This window comes from Erinaceus europaeus, chromosome 18, assembly GCF_950295315.1.
Source record: "Erinaceus europaeus chromosome 18, mEriEur2.1, whole genome shotgun sequence".
Classification (NCBI taxonomy): Eukaryota; Metazoa; Chordata; class Mammalia; order Eulipotyphla; family Erinaceidae; genus Erinaceus; species Erinaceus europaeus.
The window spans coordinates 8,864,738-8,876,963 of NC_080179.1; the positions used below are offsets into that span (position 1 = coordinate 8,864,738).

The 12,226-nt window shown below is 41.7% G+C and overlaps 1 long non-coding RNA gene across 1 annotated transcript in view; it reads right to left on the minus strand.

Moving 5' to 3' along the window:
- Positions 1 to 252: 252 nt before the first annotated feature.
- Positions 253 to 12,226, minus strand: part of LOC132534239 (uncharacterized) — a 285,582-nt gene continuing 273,608 nt past the window's right edge. The window contains exon 6 of the long non-coding RNA XR_009545915.1: positions 253 to 383. This is a non-coding gene — a long non-coding RNA (uncharacterized LOC132534239). The remainder of the gene's footprint in view (positions 384 to 12,226) is intronic.

Here is a 12,226-nt window from a genome sequence, read left to right on the forward strand (position 1 = left end):
TTTCTCGACTTTATTTTTGATGCCGTGTGTGTGATATGTTAACACTGGCTGAGACCTGGAAGCGGGGTATGAAAGAGAGGAGGCACCACTTTTGGTAGCTGTTCCTACCTTGTCACACGAAGTGATACGTCCCTCACCAGTCTTGGCATGAGAACTTCAAGCTTCTTTCCATTTACTCATCTTCCTCATGAAGGGCAAAGAGAGAGCATCTTACCTGACTGGCACACCAGGAAGCAGAGGAGCTGCCCCGAAACATCTTAGGACCATGGAAGGCTCGCATTCTCCTCCCACTTCTGTTTTCCAGTAACAGACATTCCCGAATCTGCAAGGCCAGTTTACAAGGTGTGGTCCACATGCCGGCAGTTAGTGGCAGCACCTGTGAACTTGGAAGAAATGCAAATTGATCGGTTTCATCCCAGGCTTGCTGAATCCCAAGCTCTGAAAGCACATTATACTGAGGCAGCAAATACCCAGTTAGAATGCGTCCCCCCTCCAACAGACTGCCTGAAAGACCCTGCTTTTAATATTCAATAAAGGAGAAATTTTTATTTTCGAAAGGTCTCCATTTCACACAGCTAAAATTTAAGATGTGTTATTTCAGAACAGTGTTTCTAAAATTTTAATAGACTAATGAATAGTTTCAAAGGTTGTTAACCCACACATCGTGATTCTGAGATCGCCCCCCCAAGATTCAGAACATCTAAAATGCTTCCAGGTAAGATTGATACTGTTGGTCACTTGTTTAAGCTTTGAATGAACAATGGAATTGTCTGCAGTTTTAACTTCACCAGACAATTCAGTCCCATCTCAGATGGGTTTCCCAGCTTCAGCAGAGTAAACAATTGGATAAGGAAATTGGATCAACTCTAGTGGTTAATATAACTTGGCCAGATTTTCTGTATGGCAACTAACCCTAACTTAGCAAAAGGAGAAAACTAACATGATGATCCCAGAGTTAAAATAGTATATCTTCCTGACACTATACCAATAAGTTAACATGTACTGAGAACTTCTCTCAAATATTTGTGAGACTCCTGCTTGTCTGGGAAGCTCAATGGTAGACACTGCGGCCAGTGGTAAGCAAGAGGAATTCCATCTCCAGAAATGATGTCTAAGGAGACCTGCCCTGCAGTGCCGTAGAAAAACAAGCACAACAGATACGAACATGAGCTATAAGCTCAGACCAACAGGGACTTAGAGGTTACACAGGCTCTCTCTCTATATATGCCCTGGAGCAGGTGGATAGAGGTAAATAGTTTATTTTAGCCACAGATTTTTTTTTTTAAAAAACGGGACCCACTCCCTGCCCTAATCCAACTTTCTAGCCTTTTTCTCTACTCTGACACCAGGCAATATTCTTATCCAACCTTAGGCTAGCTACCAAACTCAAGCAAAACTACCATGGTTGTATGCCCCCAGGAACATGCCTAAAATAGTTTTCCTAGTTTCTTTTACCCTACAATCCCTGATCTCACCCGCTCTAATCCTATGAACTTTTCAGTTCCTGTTCACTAATCATTTTGTCTCAACCAAGTTACAGATGCTACCATGACTCCATCCTGACTTCTCTGAGCAGAAGACCTCACCAATGTGTCCTGGAACCTTGCCTCTCCAGAGCTCCAGCTCACTAGGGAAAGACAGAAACAGGCTGGGGGTCTGGATCAACACCCATGCTCAACAAATAAGCAACTACAGACCCACCTTCTGCTCCCCATAAACAACCTTCATCCATACTCCCAGATGAGGAGAAGTGATAGAATGAAGATTAGAGGGCTCTGAACTCCAGCTCCATCAGCACGAGGAAAGGAGAGGAGAGGAGAAGGAAGGGGAGGGGAGGGGAGGGGAGGGGAGGGGAGGGGAGGGAAGGGGAGAGGGAAGGAAAAGGAGAGGGACACATGGAGGTAGTTAAATTGTCATGAGTGGCTTGGAGGGGAAGAGAGGATTGAATCAGTAAAAGAGGGGCAGTAAGTATGTATAAATGTGGACAGACAGTTGTAGATGATGGTTGGCCCATGTCTACAATTTCAGGGGAACTGTGGTGGCTTGCAGTGGGGAGACTGAAGAGTCAGAACTCTGGTGGTGGGAATGGTATGGATTCAAACCCCTGTCAACATGTAATTCTGTAGTATAAAAATAAATAAAATAAAAAATAAAAAACCATGACTGGGGAGAGGAATTTTGAGCCAAATAAAGAATAGTTTTTAAATCTAAAAAGAAAAGAGAAAGACTGAGAGGGAGAGAATGACCGAGGGAAGGAGAGACACCTCCATCACTATTACACAACTCGTGAAGTTTCCCCTTTCAGTGGGGACCAGGGCCTTGAACCCAAGTCCTGGAGCAAAGTAGTCTGTGTGCTCCAGCTGCACCACTACTGGGTCCTGTCTCCCTCCTTTTCTAGAGTAACTCTGGGACCTGGCTCACATTCTATCCTACTGGACTGTGATCCAGTTTCCTGAAGCACTGATGCAAATATTATATACAAAAATAATGATGGGGAAACTGGAAATAAAAGCACAATGTCATTTACCAAAAAAAAAAAAAAAAAGGTGAAGTAAAACAAGCACAACTAGTAAAATGAATTACTAAAATATTTCACGTCACTTCAAATATTTATCAAACGGGGAAATAAAGAAACATGGATTTAAGAAAATCCAGGAAAACTCAGTAAAAGCAGCAGACACTTTGGCACATGGAACATTATCCACTCCTTGTTTACATGAAAATAAGTCAGATCATTTAGATGTCAAGAACAAATTCCTATCAAGGAATAAACTACCCAAAAATGACTCACGATGAGACAGTAAATCTAATCAGACAAATGACCGGTAAAAAGACTGAATTAGAAATAAAAATTAAAAAAAAAAAGAAACTACTTACAAGGAAAGATTTATTCCTTCATGGCTTTATAACTAAATTTGATCAAACGCTTAAAGGCAAACTGGTGCCAATTATTCAAAACTCTTTCTAAGACACTCAAGAGGAGGAAGCAATTTCAGTTCATCCCATAAAGTCAACATCATTAGCCTGACGTGAAATCAAACAAAGACATCACAAGGGAAAAAGTGAGAGAGAGAGAGAGAAATATCTCCTATTAAATATAGGAGATTCCTCAGAACATGGCTGCAGGCAGATAGAGACCTTCCTTTTAATGCCTTCCCAGACCTGACTGCAATGCAGGTAGATCTAGGTCTGACGTGTGTTTGTGTGTGTGTGTGTGGGGTGGGGGGTGTCTAGAATCACAGGATCAACAAACCAATAAAACCACGACTGAAATCCCAGGCCAGCTTTTCAGAAGCTCTAACTCCAAGGAACAAAGGAAGGTCTCCAGCCAAAGAGCCCACACAGGCATTCGAACTAGGAAAGAGAGAGACCAACCTAGACTGCGGGAGCTCACCGCAGCTGTCTCAGCAGGAGGAAAACTCCCAAACTTTTGAGAAAGGACAGCACCCAAACCGGGTCAAAAAAAGGTCCGCAGGCTCCCGGCCAGAGTGAAACAGACCAGGCCAGCTTGCTAGGGACTGGACTTGAAAGCCCAGGCGAACTCCCACAGTTAGGGCAGCCTTCTCCCCACAACTGCACGCTCCACTCTTTAATTTGCAGAGGTTTGGGTTAGGGCGGTGGTGCATGAGTGAGCGCAAGGATACAGTCGGTCAAGGACCTGGGTTCGAGCCCTGCAGCGGGTTACTTCATAAGCAGCGTAGCAGGTCTGCAGGTGTCTCATCTTTCGCCCCTTCTCTCTATCTCCCCCTCCTCTCTCAATTTCTCTCTGTCCTTTCGAATGGAAAGGGGGAAGAAAAGGAGGTTCCAGAAGCGGTGGATTCGGAACTGCGCTGCAGCAACAGGGAGGAGGAGGAGGAGGAAGAGGGGAAGGGGGAGGGGGGAGGGGGGAGGGGGAGGAGGAGGAGGAGGGGGAGGAGGAGGAGGGGAAGGGGGGAGGAGGAGGAGGAGGAGGAGGAGGAGGAGATGATTTGGGTTAGCACCACTTCATGAAAAAGAACAGAATGCCTGGCCCCTCTCTAAGAGGTGCAGTGGAGGTGGGGGGCAAGGCAGGGCGGGGGGGGGGTCCTTGGCTAAAGCCAGAGTGCTGTTTCAGTAAGAACTGTCCACCAGGCATCCTGAAAACGGGCCATTTTGTCCCCACAGAGACAAAAAAAAAAAAAAAAAAGAAGAGAAGAGAAGAGAAGAGGAGAGGAGAGGAGAGGAGAGGAGAGGAAAAAAAGAAAAGAAAAGAAAAGAAAAGAAAAGAAAAGAAAAGAAAAGAAAAGAAAAAAAGAAAAAGGAAGCTAACCAACCACCTCATCAGCTCCTCAGAGATTCTGATGATGAACAAGGAAATGGCAGGAGTCTCCAGCCAACAGGAGGCAGGACCAGCGCCTCAGGCAGTGACACCCACACGGGGAGGGTGAGAGGCCAGGAGGACTGGCTGTGAGGGATTAACCTGCAGCCCACAGCTAAGAGGGAGGGAACAGAGAAGAGGGTCTGCCACCCCAGCTCCACCCAGAGCAGCAGCTCCAGGGAAACAGACCATTTGGACCTCATCTAACATAGGCACAAGCAAAGCTGTGAGGCTCAGAAGCTCAGAGGCAGAGTAAAGAAAGGTTTTCACCTTCTCAGCTAAGGCCACACCCCTACAGGCCTTTTGTTGTTTTTTCTCTTTTCTCAGGTAACTTTTGTTCTTGCTGTTTCGTTATATCCATATTTATTCAACAAAACCCAAGTCCCATGTAATCCTATAAAAACTTTAGATGTACCCCTCGGAGAGGGATTACTGGGTCATATGGGAGGTCTATTTCTAGCCTTGTGAGAGTTCTCCAGACTGTTCACCACGGAGGTTGGACCAATTTACATTCCCACCAGGAACTGTTTCTTTTTATACTAGCTAATCCCTCTATTATTTTTAAGATGTTTTCAAGATACACATTTTAAAAAAAAACTAAGAATACATGTAAAACAAAGAAGTTGTCAAGATGTGGAATGCAAGGAGTTCACTCTCTTGTGTTTACCAGCAGAGTACTGTACATTTAATAGGCATCTACTCCAAACCAAGAATAAGCACTTTACTAGGTGGTGTGAAAAACACACAGGCTAAATTAATGCACGTTCCAGGCCTTCACACATCGTAAAGTCTAGTAGAAAGTATAGAACGTGATGAAAAATGAATATAATTGAAGGAGGAAATAAATACCCTAAGACACAAGGCAGAATAGAAACTGTTTCAGAGAAGTGCAAAGAAAGATTTCAGTTGTTCCTGGGAAGTCTTCCAGGTTAAAGGAGAAACACAGGGAGAACTCACGGATGTAAAAGCCTTATATGTAAGGGGGCAGGTGGAGATTAGACGGGAAAGTAGAGTTTCATTTGTGGAGACTTCAATGCCGATCCCAGAAATCAGGCTTTCATTCTGGAGAACATAATCGACTAGAAATGGCATAGCTGAGTGTGTTTTGCCCTTAACAGATTCTCAATCAGTGATGCCAACTAAATCATTAATTATGACATAGTCTTGACATTAGTAGAGTCAGTGAGATGGTCAAAAGAAATGGTTCGTCAATAAATAGTTGCATTTAGATTTCAGTCTATATGCCTTATTCATCCTGCATGGCATTTACGGTTTTACAGGATATGTGATATACAATATTAACTCCCCAGATGTTCATTCGATAGGTAGCAAAACGAACTAAGTCCCTGTGCTCAAAATAAAGAATCAGATGTCCTAAAAGCATGCTTCTATACACGTAAATCTGGCTTTTTTTCTTCTCATTTCTGTGCCCAGCATGAAGCTGTTTGCATAAAGTTGTTTTATACATCATTAAATAATAATATTTATCCTGCAGAGTTAAACCATATTAATTGCATTTCTCATTTTCCCTTTGAAAGCAAAATGAAACAATATGAAAAATTATACTCATATTAAAATAGTTGAAGTTATGTCTAGAATTCACTTTTTCTGTTCAAGTCATATTTACCATCTATTTTCATTTCTTCACTAATTAAGTTTTAGAAACATATAGATTTAATCCAATTATTCACACTTCTTTTACTTTGAGGGGTATCTAATCCTGTCAGAATAGAAGGAAGGTGTTTTAATCTCTATATAAATTGTACAAACATGAAATTTGAGGGTTTTTTTCCCTAATGTGTTTCCCCTATCTGATGCCTTTATTTGAGAGACTCACTATTCACATGACAGGATCCACCCAGAAAATTTCAATCATTTGGCATTTGGGAAACCAGATGGCATATATTACATATACCTTTATATAATAAAATGTTTCTCTTGAGAAACACTAAGCTTAAGAACCAGTCATGTGATATGTGTGGGTGTAGGTTGTTTTTACTAGGTCACTCAATACAATTGATGAATTACATATATAAAGAAAAAATAATTTTTTTTAGACCAGAGCACTACCCATCTCTCGCTTGTGGTGGTGCTGAATATTGAATCTGGGACTTCAGAGCTTCAGGCATGAAAATACATTTCACCAGTCCAGTGATTTATTTTTTTTCTTATAATTAAATCTGAATGAATTGACTCTGATTTGAAAAGTTGGATTCAAGATAAATTTCAAGCTCAGGCATAGAAGAAAATGACTGTCTTTCTAATTAGTCCAGAGTTCCAGACCTCTATTTAGTACAAACACTTGGTCTCTGCCATCCATTTGAGCTGTTGGTAGAAATGAACTAATGACTGCCCTCAAATCATGAACCCGGAGGCCAATAATTAAACACACTCTTTGTAACTAAGAGTTAGTTGTGTTCCATTCAATCTGAAGACAATTTAGTGTGAGGTACTAGAATAAGTTTTGTTCCATTTAACTATCAAGTTTGTGAAATATATATATTTTTTTGCCTCCAGGGTTATTGCTGGGGCTCGGTGCCTGCACTACAAATCCACTGCTCCTGGAGGCTATTTTTTCACTTTTGTTACCCTTGTTTATCATTATTATTATCATTGTATTGCTGCTGTTGTTGTTGGATAGGACAGTGAGAAATGGAGAGAGGAGGGGAAAACAGAGAGGGGGAGAGAAAGACAGACACCTGCAGACCTGCTTTGCCACTTGTGAAGCGACCCCCCTGCAGGTGGGGAGCCGGGGGGGCTCAAACCAGGATCCTTAGGCCAGTCCTTGCACTTTGCGCCATATGTGATTATCCCTCTGCGCTACCACCTGACCCCATGAAATATCTTTTCTAATCTGTATTCATTTCGGAAATTACAATGGCTCTAAAAGATGATTACCTCCTGACCATAATAAAATAATAATAGGAAGTAGCACTCCCATGATAACAAAAAAAAAAAAAAAGCATACTCACCATGAACTTGTGGATAAGTACAGAGTAAACATGAAAGGTAAGATGCTTAGAGCAAATGCACTGATTTTAAATGAAGTCTCCTATGATGGCAGAAAAATAGGTTCCCCAAGCAAGCTGCCACGGCGTTATTGCAATGACCAGGGCCCAAGGTCCACCCTCTCTGGCCTTGCAAGTTTGAAATCTCTCATTTGATAACAGCAATTATCACTATTGTTATCATCACTTTTCCAAATGAAAAATATCTTTGGCTAAAGTTACAATTTATTCCACAATCTAAGCGGAAAAATGGGGGAAAAGGAAGAAAAACAAGACTGCTAGCAATGATAATGAACGGAGCGATGCAAATTTGGCAGGACAAATCAAATTTGGTTGTAAAATGAAAACACTTTACAAGCATGGTAAAGAGGTTTCAGTTGTTTGTGTATGCAATGTCACTCTCATTAGTAAAGGTTATCTTGCAGCTCCAGTCTGTAGTTTCTTATTAGCAAAATGGAAAGTGAATATACATACTAAATTAAACATTTCACCTCTTCAGGGCCATATCTGACAACTGTGTTTATCCATGCATTCACTCAATTCAACAGCCATTTATTAAGCTTTCCTGTAAAGAAGGCCGCTTCATTTGGGATAGCACAGAAAACAGTCAATACTTTCAGAAGCAAATTTATATTTCTTATTGAATCACAAAAATAGAGATTGCAAAGAAGATATATAATAGTGCTGATGTCTTTGGCTGAGACAAAATGTGCTGAGAGAGAGAGAGAGAGAGAGAGAGTGTGTGTGTGTGTGTGTGTGTTTAGTGTCTGCATGACACCAGGGCTGGGAGTGTCTACCCTCAGATGTCTGTCTGAGAAGGCAGTGCTTCAGAAAAAGACACCTTCACCTCTCACATAAACTCTAAATTTCCAACTGGAATGACTTTTTGTTCTGAATATAATATTCAGGTTTAAAAATCAAAGGTTGTATGGTAAAATTGTCAGCCATAACCATCCCCATAAAGCAATATAAGAAATGAGTCACTAGGGGTCAGGCCATGGGGCACATAATCAAGTGCAGGTTGACCCAAGTTCAAGCCCCCAGTTCCCACCTGGGGGGAGGAGCCACATGAACGGTGCTGAAGGTGCTTTTTTTTCTCCCTCTCTGCTCTCCAATTGTCTCAAATTCTCTTTATCCTCCTGTCAAATATGAGAAAAATAAAATAACGCAAAAATAATAAATGAATCAATAAAATATAAACAAATAAAATAACGGTTTGATATTAGCATAGTAACGATTGTAAAATAATTAAATATTACTCTTTTGTCCCCTCATATTTATATTCTAATCAAAATAAAATGCAAGGTTGGTTGAAGGCCAAACTACATTGCCACTTCTTCCACAAAGGTTTGCTTGTTCTCGCCACTAAAATCAGGTTCATTTTGGGTTTTTTTTTTCAATAGTTCTCAGAAGAGTCAGGTGAAACATTTTCTATTGAGGGCCGGCAAAACATCTCACTTTGAAAGTGCACTGATTTACCGTGAGACCCAGGTTCTTATACCCAGTCCATCCTGCAATGAAAGAACCTTAACTTTTATGGTTTCTTTCCCTTTCTGTCTCTATCTCTTTCAAGAAAAAACAGTAAGAAGCTGTGAATCCCTGAAATGAGAAAAAAGAAAAACACAAACTAACCAAACAAGAAAACAATTTGGGGGGGGGGGGGGGCTGGTCGGTAGTCTACGGAGTCAAACGCACATAGTAGGAAGCACAAAGACCAGCCCAAGGATCCTGGTTCAAGCCCCCTACCCCCAACCCACCCCAGTTCCCCACCTGCAGGTCTGCAGGTGTCTCTCTGTCAGTCTCCCTCTCCATCTTTCCCTCCTCTCTCAGTTTCTTTCTGTCCTATCCAATAAGAAACGGAAAAAATAGCCACCAGGAGTAATGGATTCATAGAGCTGGTACCAAGGCCCAGCAATAACCCTGGGGGGAAAAATGGAATGAGGAGACAGAATTTCATTCTTCATGACCTGCATTTGCTTAAATTAAAATATACCCTACACAAAGTTAAAGGGAATTTTAGAATAAAAATAATATCAAAATATAACTTTAGGATTTGTAATTTTTTAAAAAATTGTCAGAGCACATTAAAGGTAGTACACATATAACAAAATCTCTGAACTAAAGATATGTACTGATAGCCACAAAAGTGACTAAAGTTCTTCTGTCAAATATTTTTTCAGATTAATTTTCAAAAAACAAAGGTCAATTACATAACTTGCAAAACAATAGGATTATGGGACAAAAAATAGGTTAACAGTAGATCTGTAATGCAGTTCTTTTGTTTTCAGGACACCAAGAAGGTTTGACCTCAACTCTTTATCTTATTGATGGGATTTATTATCCAGAAAAGAAAAAAAAATGAGGCTCTTCCTGTGTTGTCTTTGCACTTATTTCTTGTCTAAGCAATCCTTCTGGCAGGACATAGTGTACTAACTGGATTTTTTTTTTTTTTGCCTCCAAGGTTATTGCTGGGGCTCAGTGCCTGTACCACAAATCCACTGCTCCTGGAGGCTATTTTTTCCCTTTTGTTGCCCTTGTTGTTTTATCTTTGTTATGGTTATTATTGTTGTTGTTATTGATGTCGTTGTTGTTGGATAGGACAGAGAAAAATCGAGAACGGAGGGGAGACAGAGAGGGGTAGAGAAAGACAGACACCTGCAGACCTGCTTCACCGCCTGTGAAGCGACCCTCCTGCAGGTGGGGAGCCGGGGGCTTGAACCGGGATCCTTATGCCGGTCCTTGTGCTTTGCATCATGTGTGCTTAACCCGCTGCACCACTCACAGCCCACTGACTGGATTTTTTTTTTAAAATAAGACAGAATCTTTAGAACAGTGACTTCAAGCTCCAAAGGACAATAATAGAAACCGTGAGACAAAGAAGGGACGGCAAAATCTGAAGAAGGGCAAGAGACTGGCTCACTTAATGATGGCCATTTTGGCCAATTCCAGCCACTTCATCACCTGGGGTTCTAATGAGGGAATCCTTGCATTCCCCCATACTATGGGCCTAGACCTTTAGCAGATCTTTCTCTCTCTCTCTCTCTCCTCCCCCCCCCCCTCTCTCCCAATATCTTATTTATTTATTTATTAACTTATTTACTTATTGGATAGAGTCAAAGAGAATGTAAGAGGAAGGGGGGAGAGAGAGAAGGAAACAGAGACGCCTGCAGTACCAACCACTTTAACACCTGTGAAGCTTTCCTTCTACGCCTGGAGACTGGGGGCTTGAACCCCGGTCCTTGAGCAATATAACAGGTGCGCTCAACTAAATGCACCATCATTTGTCCTCACAGATTCCTCTCTTTACTATCAAGTCATTTCCATCAGGAATGGCATCATAAGCTCTTCTGTGAGCCTGTCCAGGATCTCACCCTCACTATAAAGTAGCAATGATACAAAATGCCCCACTCTCTGAAGGGAGGCCAGGTGATCCTACTCTACCACTATAGGAGAACTAATTCTGTAATGAGTACACTCCAGAATGTGCCCAGTCTGTGAGTGCAGATTGACAAGAACTTGAAGGTTATACAGGTCCTCGTGCTAAATATGAATATACATGGGCCTTGGGTCAAATTGATGTGGTAAACAGTTAACTGTACTTATGTTTTTTATTATTTTTTCAAAAAGAAAGCTGCCCTATCCCAGCTTTTTTTCTATATTTATTTATTCCCTTTTGCTTCCCTTGTTCTTTTATTGTTGTAGTTATTATTGTTGTTTTGATGATGTCTTTGTTGGATAGGACAGAGAGAAATAGAGAGAGGAGGGGAAAACAGAGAAGGGTAGAGAAAGAAAGACACCTGCAGACCTGCTTCACCTCCTGTGAAGCGATGCCCCTGCAGGTGGGGAGCCGGTGCTCAAACCGGGATCCTTGTGCTTTGTGGCCACCTGCGCTTAACCTGCAGCGCTACCGCCCAACTCCCCCATCCCAGCTTTCAAATTCTTTTTTTTTAAATATATTTATTTTATTTATTCCCTTTTGTTGCCCTTGTTGTTTTATTGTTGTAGTTATTATTGTTGTTGTCGTTGTTGGATAGGACAGAGAGAAATGGAGAGAGGAGGGGAAGACAGAGAGGGGGAGAGAAAGAAAGACACCTGCAGACCTGCTTCACCACCTGTGAAGCGACTCCCCTGCAGGTGGGGAGCCGGGGTTCGAACCGGGATCCTTATGCCGGTCCTTGTGCTTTGCGCCACCTGCGCTTAACCCACTGCGCTACAGCCGACTCCCAGCTTTCAAATTCTATTCTCTAATCTGACACCATCCTTCCAGACAATATTTCTAGTCTACCTACATGTTAGCTATCATACTCAAGCAAAGATTACTGAAGCACTGGGTGCCTAGGAACATAGCTAAAATAGACTTTCTAGTTTCTCCTACCTTGAAATCCCTATTCTCATTTACTCTATCCCTGACCTTTGGTTCCTGTTTATTAAAGATTTTCTTGTTGTATATCTTGCTGTCTTTCAGCCACCAAGTTACAGATGCAGCTACAATTCTATTCTGCCCTCTGCCCTTGCTAAGCAGATGACCTCACCAACATGTCCAGAGCCCTACCCTAGTAGGGTAAGACAGAGACAGGCTAGATGTATCAATCAACAAGCCAAAGTCCATGCCCAGTCCAGAAGCCATTACAGAAACCAGAACTCCTTCCTTCTGCTCCCCCAAAATAATTTCATTCCCTATTCACACAGGGGGGGAAATGTTAGAGGAATATAACCAAAGGACTCTGAACCCCAATTCCAACAGGACCAGAAACATTTGTCACCAGAAATTTTTGGGGTTTTTTTAAAGATTTTATTTATTTATTTGTTTGTTTGTTTATTTATTTATTTATTTATTATGAGAAAGCTAGGAGGAGAGAGAGTAATAACTTGACACCAGTCT